The sequence below is a fragment of the Pseudorca crassidens genome, chromosome 2, assembly GCF_039906515.1.
Source record: "Pseudorca crassidens isolate mPseCra1 chromosome 2, mPseCra1.hap1, whole genome shotgun sequence".
Taxonomy (NCBI): Eukaryota; Metazoa; Chordata; class Mammalia; order Artiodactyla; family Delphinidae; genus Pseudorca; species Pseudorca crassidens.
In genome coordinates, this window is record NC_090297.1 from 135931530 (window position 1) to 135949948 (window position 18419).

General features: G+C 49.0%; 1 long non-coding RNA gene across 1 annotated transcript in view; it reads left to right on the forward strand.

The window, feature by feature from the left end:
• LOC137211848 (uncharacterized) overlaps window positions 1-18053 on the forward strand; it is a 95943-nt gene extending 77890 nt beyond the window's left edge. Inside the window, exon 4 of the long non-coding RNA XR_010937238.1 lies at window positions 17865-18053. This is a non-coding gene — a long non-coding RNA (uncharacterized lncRNA). The remainder of the gene's footprint in view (window positions 1-17864) is intronic.
• The last annotated feature ends 366 nt before the right edge of the window (window positions 18054-18419 follow it).

Here is an 18419-nt window from a genome sequence, read left to right on the forward strand (position 1 = left end):
TGCTTATGCTAACACACGTGTGTTTGGGATATGTTTACAACCATCAGTGACTAGACAGGAGTGTGTACAGTATTCTCCCCAATACACCCTGTACTTTCCATTGTTGGTGCTTTGGTCCAGCCCATTCCCCCTCTGGAGTGCCTTCCCCATCCTTGTAGGGGCTCCAAAGCCCACATCTGAGCCAGCCACTCCACGTGTGGCCAGATGTGATTTCTCCACACCTCCAACAGTTCTGGACATTTTCTTTAAAGTCCATTTAGTGAGTTCTCATGTACAACTTTATGATATTTCTTTTGTTGTTTGTCTTGAATTGAAATTCCAGTACCAGATAGTTATTTAACGTTCTATGTTATTTTGTCATATCTCCCCAAATCAGAGTGTACGCTCTGTGAAGACAGGGGGCCGCCTTCAAAAAAAGAACGGTATTTTCCACAGAGCTTGGCTCGGAGTAAACTTCTCAACACACACCTGTTAGTTTGTTTGAATAATGCCTACAATGTTTCCAAAATTTACTATCTTACTTAATTAAAAGAGGCAAAATAGGTAGATATTTTCTGTTTTATATAATTGAAAAATTCAGCTGAGATACAGCTCATGTAGGAACTATTGTTCCAAGGTAAGACAATTTTAAATCATTTCAGATAGATGGTTCCATCTTATTTTTAAGTTTTTTCCAAAAAGTAGAAATTTCCAGCAAGTCCCTTTCCAGCAGGTCCTGCTTATCAGAGAGCCTTCTCTTCTGGCTACCTTAAACCTCCTCTGTTCTATTTTTTTTTTTTAAACCTCCTCTGTTCTGATTCAACGTTCACCTGCATTTTCTCTACACCCCTGGAGAGATCTTTTCAAAACACTGTGTCAGCCCCCTGCTTAAAATCCTCCATTGAGTTGAAAGAAAACCAGCATGTAGTGACTTTCCACCCTGAGTGAGTCAGCCTGGCCTGCCTCCCTGGCTCTTCCTGCCTTCCTTTTCCTTCTCTCTGCTCTAGTCACACGGCACTTCTTACGCTTCCTAGGACACACCAAGAGCTTTGCATGTGCAGCCCCTCTGCCCACTCTTCCTCCTGTCCCTTATCCTTCAGGTCTCTGCTTAAATATCAAAGGATCCTCCTTTCAAAGGACCTTTTGACCACCCATCACGAAGACATCCCTGCTCTTCTAGACTCTATCACAGCACTGGATTTATTTCCTGGACAGAATTTTTCACAGTCTGAAATGATTTTGATTATTGCTCACTTCAGCTGTTTATGATCTGTCTTCCCCACGAGTGGGTTCTGTGAGGGACCCTGTCTGTTTTATTCACTGTTGCACTATCCCCAGTCCCACCTCTACTTGTCACATGGCAGAGGTTCAATATATATTTGTCAGCTGGAGGACAGAAGTAAGTCATTTGTTGATCTTGGGTAAAAGAGAGCACAGGACCCACCTCTCAGAGTTTGGTCATAAGAGGCTCAGTTGAGATCAAGAGGCCACCTGATGACAGGTGCCCATCTTTGGATGAAGGCAGTCAGTTGGCCTGGCTGGCAGGACAGTGGTCTCCTTCTCTCTCACTGCTGTAGCCCCTGTCAAGACTGAGTCATAGGGCTTCCTCTCACCCTCTCCGTGGCCTCATCCAGCAGGTCTGAGAAGGCTAGCGGGGAGCTGGTGAGCAGCAGGTGCTGCTTGTATGGCTGAAAAAAATGCAGTTCGGCACATGAAAGGATGCTCAACGTCACTAATCATTAGAGAAATGCAAGTCAAAACTGCAGTGAGGTATCACCTCACACCCGTCAGAATGGCCATCATCAAAAAGTCTACAAACAGTAAATGCTGGAGAGGGTGTGGAGAAAAGGCAACCCTCTTGCACTGTTGGTGGGAATGTAAATTGGACAGCCACTATGGAGAACAGTATGGAGGTTCCTTAAGAATTAAAAATAGAACTACCATATGATCCAGCAATCCCACTACTGGGCATATACCCTGAGAAAACCGTAATTCAAAAAGAATCATGTACCACAGTGTTCATTGCAGCTCTATTTACAATAGCCAGGACATGGAAGCAACCTAAGTGTCCATCGACAGATGAACGGATAAACAAGATGTGGCACATATATACAATGGAATATTACTCAGCCATAAAAAGAAACGAAATTGAGTTATTTGTAGTGAGGTGGATGGACCTAGAGTCTGTCCTACAGAGTGAAGTAAGTCAGAAAGAGAAAAACAAATACCGTATGCTAACACATATATATGGAACCTAAAAAAAAAAAAAGGTTCTGAAGAACCTAGGGGCAGGACAGGAATAAAGACGCAGATGTAGAGAATGGACTTGAGGACACGGGGAGGGGGAAGGGTAAGCTGGGACGAAGTGAGAGAGAGGCATGGACATATATACACTACCAAACGTAAAATAGATAGCTAGTGGGAAGCAGCCGCATAGCACAGGGAGATTAGCTCGGAGCTTTGTGACCACCTAGAGGGGTGGGATAGGGAGGGTGGGAGGGAGACACAAGAGGGAGGAGATATGGGGATATATGTATATGTATAGCTGATTCACTTTGTTACACAGCAGAAACTAACACACCATTGTGAAGCAGTTATACTCCAATAAAGATGTTAAAAAAAAAAAGTGTGGTTTGGGAGACCCCCGTACTGCCCCTCGCAGCCCCGTCTTTTCCCCAGGCCTCCAAGTGTGAGCGTTGTCACTTAGCGACAGAATGGATTTCGTCTCCAGGGAGGTGGGATCACTCAGGGAGATGAGTCCAGATGAGATTTTCAAAGATGCTATTGTCTGAGGTGACAGAGAACAGCCCGTTTTAGGGCCGGGGGTCTTGCTTGGGAGTTCATGGATAAAAGAATGATTTAGTAGCTAGAGAAAGGGAAATCAGCTTCTGAGGCTTCCTCCAGCTGCTCAGTCATAATACCGGCCAAGAGCTGACCTTTAATGTGGGTGTGTGAGGCCAACCTGCTGGGACAGACTAGAAGAATCGAGCCAAGAGATACTGATGGCAAATCTAAACCAGCCAAGGGTGGAACAGCCAGGGGGCACAGCCTGGTGGGGAGGGCGCCCGAGAGCTGGAAATAAAAAACAGCAATCAAATGTTGGCAGTGGGACCAGTGAATGCAGAGAGCTTTTGTGGGGTGTTGAAACAGTGGGAGCCACACTAGACCTGAAAGCCATGCCGGCAGAAAGACAGCAGTGTCCAGGGAGGGGATGGAAAATGTTATTCCCACCCCAGAGCTGGGTGGGCATGGATGCCTGGGGCTGCTGCGGGAGGTGGGTGTCGTGTGACTTTGGAGGATATTTAGGGGTGCTTGGCAAATCCCATTTCATGTAGACAGGCTCATTTAAGCTTAGGAGGAATGTATCATCTGCATTTCCCAGTATATGGAAACAGGCCCTGGAGAGGCTGAATGGGTTACCTGAGGCCCCTGGCTGGTGAGTGGCAAAACCAGGATGGGTAGTTGGGTTTTCTGAGGCTGAGGTCAGGCTTTGATCCTTTCTGCTAAGCCAGAGAGGTGTTTTGTGAGCTTTGGAGCGCCCCCTGGGGGGTATGGCCACCCTCCCTTGCTGGATCTTCCTCCTCAGTTCCAAATCAAGTCTATCATCTTCATTTCCAATCAAGTCAGGTACCGAGAGGCTTCAGAGGACCCAAGCCTGAGCAGGTTCTGCTTCCCTGATCCATCAGTCCCTGAGGCAACCCTCCTTACCCTGGACTCGGCACTGCAAGAGATCCAGACTGTGGGATTTGGGGCAGAGAAAGATGGCGGATTCTGGAGTCAAGCATTCTGTCTCAGGCTACGCCATCAGAGGGATGGAGAGCCTATATGTTCGTAAGGATTGGCTGATACCACCAAAACCTCACTCAGGGTCAGGGTGGACCACTGACCCGACTTGGATGGCATTCCTCTTTTCCCAGAGAGGCTGTGGTCCATTGCATTAATACTCCTGTTCTTTGACTATAAGAATGGCCTCGATTCTTCCCTCTCTTTATCCATGCCCTTTACCATGTAACTCTGTGTATTTTATTTCCTTATTTCTTGAATCTGGGATTAGTCATGTGACTCCCTTTGGCCAATAGCATAAGGCAGAAGTATAATTTCCAGCCTGGACCTCAAGAGACCTTGCGTGTTTGGGCTTGCCCTCTCGCTCTCTCCCTGGGAAGATCATGCCTGGGCTCACCTGCTGGTTGATGAGAGGAAGAGGATGAGAGACGTGTGGAGCAATGTTGTCCTAGCTAAGGTAGCAGCCAAGCATCCCAGAGAGAGCCCCCAGCAGATCTACAGACGCCTGGGGAGCCAGCCTGTACCAGCCCCTCTGCACCGCCATGTGAGCTGGAATTGTTTACTTTTGTGTGCCGCTGGGGTTTTGTGGCTGGTAAGCAGTAGCCTGCTGGTGGTAGCTTACAGATACAGAGGTACTTGAAGAGCTAATAAAGTACCAGTACCTGAAAAACTAACTCAATATATTATGCAGAAAAAGAAAAAAAGTAAGAAATTTGGTTGAACAGACCTTTGCTCTGGAAGGGGGCTCAGGGCTGCTGAGTCCCACCCCTTCGTCCTGCAGGTGAAGAATTGGAGTCCCAGAAAGGTGAAGTGACTTGTGCCTGGCCACACAGCTGTCTTGAGAATAAGAGTCCTGTTTCTCAGGCCCAGGCCCTTTCAGGCTCCTGCCTGCAAACCTGCCTGCCTCCTGGTTCACACAGGCACACTGGGCAGGTGGGGGTCTGAGCATGTGGGTGAAGGTCAAGGGTGGGGTATGCTCCATAGCCATGCTCTTAACCTCTGAACCCTGCAGCCTCTTGGCCTCAGGGTCTGAGACTGAGTAAACAGCCTTAAAGCAGGAGGCCAGTCCCAGAGTGACCACTCCAGCCTTCAGTAGGGCTCTCCTGGCTCCAAATGGCAGCCGGTTGTTGCCTGCGGCTGCTAAGCCCCAGAGGTAACTTTTTTTTTTTTGTGGTACGCAGGCCTCTCACTGCTGTGGCCCCTCCCGTTGCGGAGCACAGGCTCCGGACGCACAGGCTCAGCGGCCATGGCTCACGGGCCCAGCCGCTCCGCGGCATGTGGGATCTTCCCGGACCGGGGCACGAACCCGCGTCCCCTGCATCGGCAGGTGGACTCTCAACCACTGCGCCACCAGGGAAGCCTCCCAGAGGTCACTTTTGAGCTCTGTCATGCCTAATTGGTTTTGTTCCCAGAAAACTGTGACATGGCCTCAGGCAGTCAGATTACACTATAGGCACTGGCATTTCCCTGCCCTTGGAGGCCCAGAAGCACTCCTTTGTATAGCGGGCATGGTATAGAACCGTTGGCTTGTGTCTTCCTATGCTGCTGCAACTGCACTGCTTTTCAGGTGGGACTCGAATCCAGCCAGAGCTCAGATTGGGACTTGAACCCCAGGATCCCTGACTAGGAGAGGGCTCCAAACCACTGTCTTTTCATTGAAACCACTCACCTGGGGTCAGGACTTACTGAAGCTCAGATTCTTTTGTCTCATCGCAGAAGGAATTCAGCGTGAGGCAGAGCTGCAGGCAAAGAGTGAGTTTATTAGCATAGGACGCTTGTGAGAGACACAAGCAGACAGGTGAGAAGCCTATGCCCCAAGGACTGAGAGGACTTTATTTTTATAAACAAAAGAAAAGTGGAGAGGGGGAGAAGACCATTTTCTTCCTCATTCTTGGGCAGATGTCAAGGCTTACATCATTAGTTCCTCCTTTGACCCTATATGGTTTAACCGGGACTGTCATGGTGCTATTTAAATCATGTGTATGTTAGCAGAAGGGTGGTAACGTATACTAAAATATGGTAATTCATCTCAGGTTTCAGTATAATGTCCCTTTTCACCTAGTTTTTTCCCCTTTCATTTATATTTCTGTCTTGGGTACATGCAGAAATGCTACTCTTCAAGGACTTTTAACTCCCTGACTTCATGTAACAAGATTCAGACCCCATATCTACTGTCTTGTGTTTTAACTATCAGGGTTTGTGGCTTGGGTGTGTTTGGCACTTAGATGCACCTGGTCTTCCTTCAAGGTGGTGTAGATTGTTGCTAGGTTACTGGATTCTTTTCTTAAATGGTCATTAGCTTACAATAGTCTCCCAAACACCCTTAAAATCCCCTTTGTGTCTTTAATCCCCTAGTGGGATTTTTAAACTATTTAATTAGCCTACTCTAGCCCTCTCACTGCCAGCTTCATCACTTGCATACCTGTTCTCCCAGAGGTGGGCCAGGGGGCCAACCCCTGCCAGGAAGCCAGGGGTGAGTTTGCACAGATGCATACATGTGTGCGTGTAAATATGGGCAGAGACTGGGGTGGGACCGTTCCAGGGTGTATATGATCAGGGATCTGTGAAGCTCTCCTTCTTCTTGGATAGACCACGATGGGTTTAAAGATCCTTATGCTTTTCCATAATTCTTCTGTTCCAGGGTCTCCCACTGGTCTTTTCTCCTTTTCATTCCCTTCCTACTGGATGTGCATTAATTAGATCTGTGTTTGGGAGAATCAAGACTCCAGCCCAATTCTGGGAGGAGGGCAGGTGTGGGGCTCCAGGCAGCCAGATTGGAAAAGAACAAGTCCTACTGAGCCTTCTGCTTGGTCCCCACCTTCATCCAGGCTCTGGGGTTCTTGGGTCTGTTGATGGATCAGGACAAAGAGGCTGAGCTCAGGCTCCGAAAGGAGACCCGAGGCGGCTTTCCAGTTCCCCGAGGTATTTTGCACTGTGATTTCCAGTCTGGCTACACATTAGTATCACCTAGGAGTTTAAAAAATACCTATATGCCCAGACTTCACCTCAATAAGATCAGAATCTTTGGGGTCAGGTGAGCACCCAAGAAAGGTATTGTTATAAAACTCTCCAGGCACCGGGCTATGTGCAGCCGGAGTTGGAACCACAGTCTGGGCCTATGCATGTTTTTTGAACTGAGCTCAGTAAGAGCTATGCCGTATCTTAAATTATTATTTTCATTAAAGTTATATATATATATATATATACACACACACACACAAACACATATATATATATATATACATATACATGAATTTAAAAGTTAAAAAAAAAAGTACTGCAAGGATTATAATGACAGTCATCAGTCCCCATCCTACTTCTTCCTATCTCAAATTCAGAGGCAACGTCTTTCAACTCTGTTAGCTATTTATTCTGGTTTTTAGCCTCCGTGTTTCTAAATGACATGTGTGTACTGCTATTTCTTGATTTTTCAGTTTGAGACATTATCTATTGACTCTCCACTAAGGATAATGATTAACTTTTTCATCCCTGTCTCTAACCCTTTCAACAGACCCAGTTCTCTCCCTCCATCTTCTCCCAAGGGGGAAAGAAGGATTGGAAGTTTGGGATTAGCAGATGCAAACTATTATATATGGAATGGATAAACAACAAGACCCTACTGTATAGTACAGGGAACTATTTTCAATATCCTGTGATAAACCATAATGGAAAAGGATCTGACAAAGAATATATACGTATAACTGAGTCACTCTGCTGTATAGCAGAAATGAACACAACATTGTAAATCAACTATTCTTCCAAAAATAAGTGAAGGACTGATCCTGGTACTCAAGAAGCCCACTGCCTAGTGCAGGGATGGAGCTGTGGGATGGAAATCAGGGGGGATAGGAGAAGACTTAAATCTGGGAAGCAATTATTGGGCTACATAAAAACTTCAGGATATACTTAACTGCTAAGTGAATGTTGTGGCACAGACTGTCACTGCTTTTGGAGGTCGGAGGTATATGAGATCAGTGAAACATAGGCTTCCCGGAGAAGGTGGAATTTCCTCTAGGCCTTGAACAGTACATAATGTCCACACAAGTGAGAACATTTGGGGCTGAGAGGGGCCCAAACCCATTCATTCATTTAACATATAAGTTCTGGGTGTTTACCATGTGGTAGGTCCTGTGCTTGGTGCCTGGGATGCAGCAGTGAATGGAAGAGACCAATCCAGTGTTTGTTCTCATGGAGTTTAATTCTTGGGGGGAGACATAGACAATAACAAAGAATAAATGTTTATGGTATGTTAGTAGGCATAGAGTGTTTTGAGAAGAATAAGACAAAGAAGAGTGATATAGAGGGTCAGCAGGTGGAGTGGGTGAAAGGCTGGACTCCCTGAGAAGTGAGGTAGAGAGCCATGCAGATCTGTAGGGGAAGAACTTGTGGGCAGAAGGAACAGCAAGTGCAAAGACCCTGAGGCGCCTGTATGCCTGGTCTATGCAGTTGGTTCAGAGAGAACTAGGGCAAGAATAGTAGGAGATTGGGTTCAAGCTTTTTCTCTTACTCTGAGCAAGAGGGGAAGCATGGGAGGGTATATCAGTTTCCTATAGCTGTGCAACAAATGACTAGAAACCTAATGGCTTAAAGCGACGCACATTTACTGTCTCACCATTTCCAAGGGTTAGGAGTCTGGCATGCTCTCACTGGGTCCTCTACTCAGGGTCTCCCCAGGCTGAATCAAGGTGTCAGCTGCAACTGCAGTCTCATTTGGGACGTGGAACCCTTCTCCAAGCTCACTGACTGTTGGCAGAACTCAGTTCTTTGCAGCTGTAGGACTGAGATCCGTGCTTTCTTGCTGGCTGTTCACCTGGCACCATTCTCAGCTCCCAGAGGCCACTATTCCCTGCCAGGTGGCCCTCTCCACAGTGTGGCTGTTTTGGAGGGCATCTCTGCTGCTTCAAATCTCTCTGACTTCCTCTGTCTCTGACTTCTCGACCTTCTTTCCAAGGGGCTCACCTGATTAAACCAGGCCCACCCATACCAGGGACAGGAATCTTGGGACCATCTTAGTATTCTGCCTACCAGAGAGGGCTTGGAGCAGGGGAGGGGTACAGTCTGGCCTACGTTTCAGCAGGATCACTCTGGTTCTGCATGGAGAATAGACTGAGGGGAGCATAAATGGACACAAGGTAACCAGTTAGGAGGCCTAGTGGGGTGTTGGGCTGGAGAGGGCTGAGAGCGCGTGTTGAGACTGCCGCCTGCCCAGGGACTGCCTGGAGGCCTCGCTGGGGATCCTGGGCTTTGAAGGGGCCGTGGTAACGTCCTGAGTTGGGGACCAAGTGAAACTTTAGATGCACTTAAAGCACAAGGGCTCTGATGTACGTCTGCCTCATCCTGCGAAAGGATTTGCCAGTAGTTAAAAGCACAGTGGTTAATGTAAAGTAGATAGCTAGTGGGAAGCAGCCGCATAGCACAGGGAGATCAGCTCGGTGCTTTGTGACCACCTAGAGGGGTGGGATAGGGAGAGTGAGAGGGAGACGCAAGAGGGAAGGGCTATGGGGTTATATGTATATATATAGCTGATTCATTTTGTGATACAGCAGAAACTAACACCATTGTAAAGCAGTTATGCTCCAATAAAGAGGTTTAAAAAAAACAAAAACAAAACCAGCACAGTGGTTACCAGTGGGCAAGAGGCAGAGTGGAGGTGAGTGTGATGTGTCTGCAGTTGCTGAGGATGCTGGGGCCAGGCGGGGCAGGTGACACACCTGGAGAGCCTGCGAGCTCGGGCTTAGGCCAGCGCCTCCATTCCTCCCTCGTCTGAGCACCTCCTGTCACCCCTTCTTTCCCTGTCAAGAAAGACGTGTCACTGGCTCCCATAGAAGGGAAGGCAGCAATGGCTCTGAGCCGTGGAAGGCAGAAGCAGTGTGAAAAGCACAGCAGGGATGTACCTGTGAATATCCACTCATCTGTCTCTGAGCCTTGTCGGTGCTCCCCGAGGGAGAGAGAAAGAGCACGAGGACGCGTGTGTGAGGCAGGGGTGGTGAGGACTAACGTGGAACTCGATGTGACAACACCTAGCCCGGTGCCTGGCACAGAGCAGGCCCTCGAACCGGTGATGTTTATTGAGCTCTAGCTCTGTGTGCTGGGTGACCAGCACTCCATTTCTGCCTCAAGGAGTTCACAGTTTTGTTGAATGTGAGTTTTCCAAGAGCCCATGTGCAACAAACACACATGTGTGCATGTGTGTGTGTGTGTGTGTGAGTGTGTGTGTGAGTGTGTGTGTGTGTGTGTGTGAGAGTGTGTGTGTGTACTCTCAAGTCAGACTCTGTGGGTTGAGATCTTGGCTCCGGCACTTACTCGCATGACATTGTACAAACCACTGAACCCTCTGTGCCTGGGCTCCTTTTTGTAAATGGGGGCATAGTAAGAGTACCTGCCTCAGAAAATTGCTAGAAGGGTCGCATTAAATGACATGAATTTGTAAAGTGTTTAGAGCAGTGCCTGGGGTAGAGGTATGTCACATACGTGCTTGGTGCGTGGAAAGCATGAAGCTTGAAATCTCCAATGATGTCTCCTCATCTTGTGAGGTTCTCTCTCAATTCTTGGAATCACCTTGTACTGGGTGTGAATGGAACTGAAGGGCTGATGAACGAAGGAGAGAGGGGTCCCAAGTGCTCCTGGGGGGACACCAGTGGTCATCTGCACGTGGCCTCTGGCTCCACCCCAGACTACTGCAGCCCAGTGTCTGGGCACAGGAACTGGGACTGAGCTTTTAAAAGGAGCCTGGGAGATTTTGGTATCTAACTAGCTGTGGCACTCTGATAGCATTGACTTGTCTTTTCTGCCTGTGTTTAATTTTGACTTCTGTCTGTGGAGAGTGTGCATATGTGTATGAGGTAATCCTTTGTCACCCACCTGCTCTGACAGAGCTCTGGGAACAACAGCCTTGGATGTGGGCTTTTGTACCAAAGCTCATTCCATTGTTAGGTCGGTGAATAAAGCTCGTTTCTGGTTGTGGTGCCCCTGTCAGGAGGTAGAGAGCTTTCCTACTCTGTGCTCCCAGCCCCCGCCGTGTGCAGCAGGTATGCGGGCCTGATGCGCCCTTCCTGACCATTGCCTGCATCCCTTTCTGAGTCAGGTAGAAATATCTGAGGGCCAGCAGTACTGACAGTAGCTGCTCTGGGAGGTCAGAGAGGGAAGCAGAAAGGTGAGGCCTGAGCTTACTGTGAGGAGAGCAGGAGAGCTTCTGAGACTTTCTTTTCTGGAGAAAGAAGAGTCCCTCCTCTGAGCCCTACAGCCTGCTGCTGCTGCTGAAAGGAGGGTCACGTTGAAGAATTCAGAATCGCATCTCTAGGGGGTTCTGTTCATCACCCCCCATCCCACCCGCAGAACTAGAACAGGTCACTTGGAATGGCGCCGTCGGTCTTTCCGACCCTCCCTGATTGTTTTGTCATGGCGGATGGGCTGATTTCTAGTTACATAACCTCCTCTCTGCTAGAGGAGGTCTTATTATCCCACAGTGCCGTGCACTTCAGGTCTGGGTTCCCGTGGAGCTACCTTAGGGAAGCTGGAATGTGCTGTTTCTCATCATTTCCACCCAGCAAGGGAATTGGAGAGAGAGAACTACACCCAAGCCAATTATGGTGAATACTTTGGGGCTGTTGTGTAATCTTCCACGCACAATGGAGTGGAGCGGGCCTTGCCCTTCTGTGGTTGCACTGGCCAAGGCACCGTCTTTTCCTTACTTGGCAGTAAGTAAGTTCTCTTTCAGACCCAGAAGTTTGTGTTTTTTGTTGGCTGTGCCCACGCCGCTTGTGGGATCTTAGTTCCCCAACAAGGGATTGAACCTGGGGCCACAGCAGTGAAAAGCACCGAATCCAAACCACTGGACCACCGGAGCTCCCTCAAACTGAGAAGATTTTGAAGTACATTCATATGTGGTTCGGTGGGGACTCCTAAGTTCACTTGAGATTTTCTTGCACACCAATAAACAAAAATAAGGAAATAAACAAAAGCAAAGAGAGGCCTTCCTTCCAGGCCTGGTAGCCGCCGTGTCTTAGGTCCTGAGTGAGCTTTGAACTAGGCAAATCAGGTCACCAGCACAAGAACCTTTGAATCCAAAAATGGAAACCCTGACCCCCAGGACAGAGACACGGCTGCAATGGAGAGCAGAAGCTTCGGTGAGATGCCAGGGCCTGGAGTCCTCTGAGGCAGTGATGTGGCAGGACGGCATGGCAGGGGGAGCGTGGGGGCTTTGGGGTCAGCAGAACTGGTTCGACTCTGCTGCTTACCAGTCATGGGATCTCGGACAAGTCACTGCATCAGTCAGGGTCCAGTCAGGAAAACAGAAGCCACTCTTCATCTTTCAATAGAGGGTAATTAATTAAACAGGGAATGGAAGAGCCAAAGAGACAAGCAGTGGGTGGGGAACATGGGACCAGCACAGCAGGAAGCTGCCAGTTCTGGGACCCAGGGAGCCAGTGGACTTATCAGAGTTCAGAAGCCAAGGCTGCTGTTCCCAGGAGCTGGGACCACAGAGACAGGGAATGTCAGGGGGAGCTGGAATCATAGGGGAGGCAGAGCCGTGGCTGGACATGCCATTCATATCCAGAGAGATGAGGAGAGATGCCCCCATTGGCTGAGCCTGCTCGAGGGTAAAGGAACCTGCAAAATGAGTCTTCTGTGATGCAGAACAGAGCAGGGCAATGGTCTAAGAACACACAGGTGCATGGCTCGCACAACCGCTGATGTCTTTGAATGAACAGTGTCTACTATGAACTGCTACTGCTATCCTCGGGCTGAGGCTCGGAGCTGGACTGGCAGATGGACACTCTCAGTTGTCTGGGAGGGGAAGGAAATGCAGTGTCGCCCACTTAGGTACCTTCTGTGGACACAGCGCCTCCGCCCTCCACGATAACCTCAGTGGGGCCGAGTCAGAGTAAACGTGACCCCATGTGCTTCCATATTACTGCTTTGTTTCTTTCTTTTAGAAGCCACCTACCTCTTCCTTTTTTTTTTTTTTTTTTTTTTTTTGCGCGGTACGCGGGCCTCTCACTGTTGTGGCCTCTCCCGTTGCGGAGCACAGGCTCCGTCCGGATGCGCAGGCTCAGCGGCCATGGCTCACGGGCCCAGCCGCTCCACGGCATGTGGGATCTTCCCGAACTGGGGCACGAACCCGTGTCCCCTGCATCGGCAGGCGGACTCTCAACCACTGCGCCACCAGGGAAGCCCTCTTCCTTTTTTTTAATGGCTAGTCATTTTTATTTAATTTTGCAAGCCTAAGGTGCCACCTACCTCTTCTAAGAAGACTTTTCAGGCAAAACCCAAATCTGCCTGAGTGACTGCAGAAAAAGAAGTTTTAGGGAGAATAGGAAGCTGATAGCACATGGGATGTGGTTGAAAGCGTGTATCAGACAAACCTGCTCTACAGTGTCCCCTCCAGCTGATGGCTGGAAACCTCGGCCGTCCTCATCCCCTCCTCCTCCTTTCTCTCCACTTGCTTTTCACCACCTGTCTTGATCAGCCCAGTTCCCAGTAGGAAAGAGATGGTTTAACTAAAGGAAGTTTAATAAAGGTTCTATTTCTGTGTGGACAGGGTTCAGGGAATCCCCACGAATGGTGACCCATCAGGGACAAGTGAGATCTGGAAGCTGTTACCACCCACAGGCCTCCAAGGAGCCATAGTGCTGGAGCCCGTGGAAGAGCTGGAGCCTGGAGGAGGGGTCACCGCTCAGAGGCTTATAGAAATACAGCCGCTGCGTTTCCCAAACTGTGGCAAGACGTGGAGGGAGCAGAGAAATGAATCCCCGAGCATCTCTCTCGCCTGCCCTCACATCTCCTACTGGTGCCTTGCATTGGCTGAACCAGAAATGGGAGGGCAGGATGCCAAGTGTAGCAGCCCATGGAGGCCAGCCTCTGAGGTCAGAGCAGAACAGAGAGGGTGGGGAAGGGATTTGGGGGACAAATCAAGAATAATCAGCGCAGTGTAACCTGTTTGTTACTTGGCATCTTTCTTGTCCTTTATTTAGTGAAGAAATGTGTGTTTCTCCAACACAGGAAAAGCCCCAGGTCCCATGAACCCCTCTATCATCATAGGATGATGTTGATTCGATAACACTCCAATCTCGAAAGCTATCACGTTGGCCATTGCTCTTCATATAAAGCAGCAGAAAAAAAGTACGGGAAAGAAGCAACATAAAGCTTTTCTTTTTCCACCACTCATTTTGTGTTCCCTCAAGCCCCTGCCCACACCTTGGCTATTGGGCACCTAGTGGATGATCCAAACCTGCAGTTTTGCAGGATCCACAATTTTAGTGGTCCCATCTTTACTGGGTTGCCATGGCTTCCCATTGGCCCTTATGACTGGCCATGGGAGCGCTGAGAGATGTCCCAGGGAATCCTCTCAATTGCAATCTCAGTCCCTTTTGCCCCATGTAGCAGCAACCAGCTTCCTCTTGTTTTCATTAAATTAATTCATTAATCATCCCCTTCTCTGACCATCCATGAGAGCTCCAAGTGGCCAAATGTAGCTCAGAGTGGGTTCTCTGGTGGCAGCCTTGCTCCAAATGCACTGTCTTATTTTGGGTTCCTCCAAAAGCTGACCTTGGGACAAGGACTAGGGTGTAGGTAGTTTATCTGGGAGGTGATCTCAGGAAACATGAGTGAAGGTGTGGGGAAATGAGACAAGGAGGGGAGAAGAGCCAATGAAAGGTGAATTAATGATCAAATGACTGTGGCCGCTGGGCTTGGTCCTACTGGAGACTCTGAGAAATAGTGTGAAACACACTTCAGAATCATCCTACCAGAGAACAGGGAGGCTGGGGCTGGGACTCCCATCCACCATTGGTAGAGGTTTCGACCTTGACTTCTAGGTGTGTCTGTGGTAGAACAGGCTCCCACAGTGCTGGAGAAAGCCCTCTGGCAGAGAAGAAGAGAGGTGTGCACTTGGCCCTTACGGCATGCTAGGATCTGCCTGCCCCCACTTCGGGGTGTCTCAGGTGGGCCAAGGGAAGTGGGGCATAGCCTGAGTGGTGTGTGTCACCACCCCTGAGCCCAAGGGAAGGAAAAAAAATCCCTAAAGTGGGTTATTGGGCAGTAAGACGAGTCATTCTTACCTTTGACTCTTGGTTCAGGGACCTGGGTTATCTGACTTTAGGGGAAAGAATACACATTGGCCACGGTACCTCATCTTGCAGGATAGCATCCGCACCTTACAGAAAGTGGCCCCCCAGCTGGCACCATGGAAAAGGGACTGCCCTATTGAAGCTTTGGCCATGGATGAATACAACCTGGCAAGACCTCAGTGAGGTAGGGAAGAAGTGAGGGCATAGGGGGTGTGGAAAGACAGACCTCGACCTCTGTCCTCTATTTCTTCCTTCTACAATCTCCTACTGGTGCCTCTCATTGGCTGAACTCAACTGGAAGCAGAAGGGAAGGTGGCCTGGATGGTGCAGCCCACAGGGGTCAGTCTTCTGGAGAACAGCACAGGGCAAAGAGAGCCAGAGGGATCGGGGGAGGGGAGGGCACAATGGAGAATAACCAGTGTGCAGTCCGATCAATTGCCTCTAGAGTGCCTCCCCCCTTTCTATCCATCCCCACAGTCATCGTCTCTGTTCCAGCCTCATTATCCCAACCCTGGAATGTTGGGATAGTCTCTTAACACATCTCTGCATCTCCAATCCACCATTCCTAATGCCTGAGGCACAGACTGAGTCCCATCATTCCTCCTTTCAGAGAACCCGGTGTTCCCCATTCTCTGGTCTTTACTGAAGACCCAGGTGCAAGGCATTTTAGGGCATAAAAAGATGATTCAGAGACTGCACTCCTTATTTCTAATAAGGAGGATAGGTATTAAGAAGCTAGAAATGGATAATTTCACCATAAAAGAGGTGTGGTTAAAAAGAGATGTAAATTTGGGCTCTTAAATGTCTTAGCATCATATTCAAGACTCTTCACAGTTTAACTCCAGATTTTCCTTCCAGACTTGTTTTCTAAGACTTGTGTTCTACTGCATTCTCCCACATGCCCTGGGTCCCAGCTCTGCTGACTGCCTGGTATACTTTGCCCCACACACAGTCAAGATTCAGTGCCTTAGCTCTTGCTGTACCTTCAGCCCCGAAAGCCCCTCCCGAGCTGGCCTTTGGGATGTTCTGATCAGCCACTCACAGCCGGGTTAGTCAGAGCCCCAGAATTCTAGGGCCTCCTACTTGGAGTGTGGTCCGCAGAGCAGCAGCGTGGCATTGCCAGGGGGCTTGTTAGAACTATGGCTCTCAGGCTCACCCGAACCTAGACTCAAAATCTGCACTTGGACCAGACCCCCAGGTGATTCCTATGTACTTGAAAGTCTGAGGAGCATCAGATGTTTTGTGAGCTACCTAGGTGAGGCTTGTAGTGTGAGCAGGGCAGCTTGCCCCCTTCCCAGTATTCCAGAATAAGGTGCAAGTGCCTAGTTCTAAGCTGTAAACTGTTTGTGTTCCTAGCTTTTAAGTTATGAGCATGAGGGGGGTTAACAAAATGATTAAGAGAATGGGCTGTTACATGATATAGCTACGGATTCAAGTCTCAGCTCTGCCACATACTATCTTGGGGCTTTAATAAAAGCAATTAGGGGGCTTCCCTGGTGGCGCAGTGGTTGAGAGTCCGCCTGCCAATGCAGGGGACACGGGTTCGTGCCCCGGTCCGGGAGGATCCCACGTGCCACAGAGCGGCTGGGCCCGTGAGCCATGGCCGCTGAGCCTGCGCGTCCGGAGCCTGTGCTCCGCAACGGGAGAGGCCACAACAGTGAGAGGCCGGCGTACTGCAAAAAAAATAACAACAACAAAAAAAACAAAAAAACCCAAAAGCAATTAGGGAATTCCCTCGTGGTCCAGTGGTTAGGACTCCATGCTTTCACTGCCAAGGGCATGGGTTCAAGCCCTGGTTGGGGACTAAGATCCCGCAAGCTGTGCAGCTAAAATAAATAAACAAATAAATAAGGCAATTATCCTTTCTCAGCCTCAGTTTTCCAAAACAGAATGTATTAATGATGTCACAACACAGGTGCAAGGATCAAATGAGATAAAATATGTACATTGTTTTATAAATGTTAACTGCATTTGTTATTTTGCAAACACGTGAAGAAAAGCAAAAAGTAAGAAACCCTTGGGTCGAAGGTCTGGGCCAGATAGCCAGTGATGGGAGGGGCAGGTCTTTGGTGCCAGAGCCCAAGGGCCTCAGAGTTACAAATCAGAGACAACAAAGGCGCATCCAAGAGCAGCTGTGTTGACCTGGCTAAACAGACGCTCCCCCAGCAGAACAGTGTCCTTAGGCACTGTCTCAAGGCAGGCGGTATCCTGGTGGGCTCCCTGGAGGTGGTGTTGTGACCCCTCCCATGAGGTACGAAGTCAGCTATGTCTGATCAGCCAGGACTAAAAAGGAGATATGCGCCCTCTTCCTGGATGACTCGTCCCAAATAACCTCCACCATCTAACATCTGACTACTGTTCTACCACTTACACAACACGCATCTTCATCATCTTGTTTAATTTGGGCAGTGACAGGGTTTAGCCTGCTGGTTCAGGTCTCACACAACTGCCTACTTCTGCTGACTCACACAGGAGAAATGATCTAGTCAGGGTAAAAGACAACCTTGAAGGTGTCTCCACAGACTTTGACATTTTGAGCAGGAGATAGAAGGACTTGAGGACTTGAAAACGATGTGTTTTCATCCCTCCTTCCTGTCGAAGGTTGTGACCTTGGAAGAGAGAGGGGGCTGTGGGACGTGCGCAGCTGGCTCTGGGGAGGGTTTTGAAGTATAAGATCAGTGGACTTAACACACTAGAGGGATGGGTTGCTGGCAGGGATGGAGTGAAAACCCAGGAAGTGTGGGTTTTGGCCTGGATGCTTGCCAAACCCATCTTGAAGACTTTAAAGGGGCATCCGAGACTGTGGAGAAAAAGGCCCAGAAAAAAACCTGGAAAGCTCAATATCATCAATGGCATATGCAGCAACATGGAAGCAGTTGATAAATTTTCAAATGAAAATCAGAAGGAAGGGGTTGGGAATGTGACTGTAGACTCTAGACCCAACTGCTCAGGGTTTGGGCCACAAACAATTGAACCTGAATGTTAATGCAAGAAGGTAAATTCGTGTGCAGATTTATTTTCTCCATCTTGCAGGTTTATGTCAAACTGAGGACTCACCAGTGCTGTGGATACGCTGATATGCTGTATACCCTGTTCCCAAGAGGCAGCTGCACAGTGGGTAAGTCTTGGCCTCAGGAGTTCAAATCCCGGCTTCTACCTCTTCCTCTGTGACTTTGGGCTGGAACTCTGACTTTGTTTACTGGTAGTTTGCTCACCTGTGAAGCAGAAGAATAATCAAGTCTATCTCATAAGATTAGTCAGAGGATTCAGTAAAATGATGTAAGCCGAGAACACCACTAGGTACACGGTAGATGCCCCATTTCTCTCAGTGGAGCCTTTCCTGTTCTGGTGACATAACCTGACCCTTCCAGGTGTTCTCTCCAGGCCCCCAACCCGGCCTGATCTGGATTTCCAGAGGCACAAGGATGTCCAGAGTTCCCCAAAGCCACACAAAATACCACATGGGTAGAGAAGGAGACATCCAGGCAGGAGATGGGAGGGTGCTGACAGTCAAGTAGGAGGAAACCAGGAGCAAGTCGTGTCTCGAATGCCCCAGGAGGATGGATTTGATGAGAGAGGAGTGGTCAC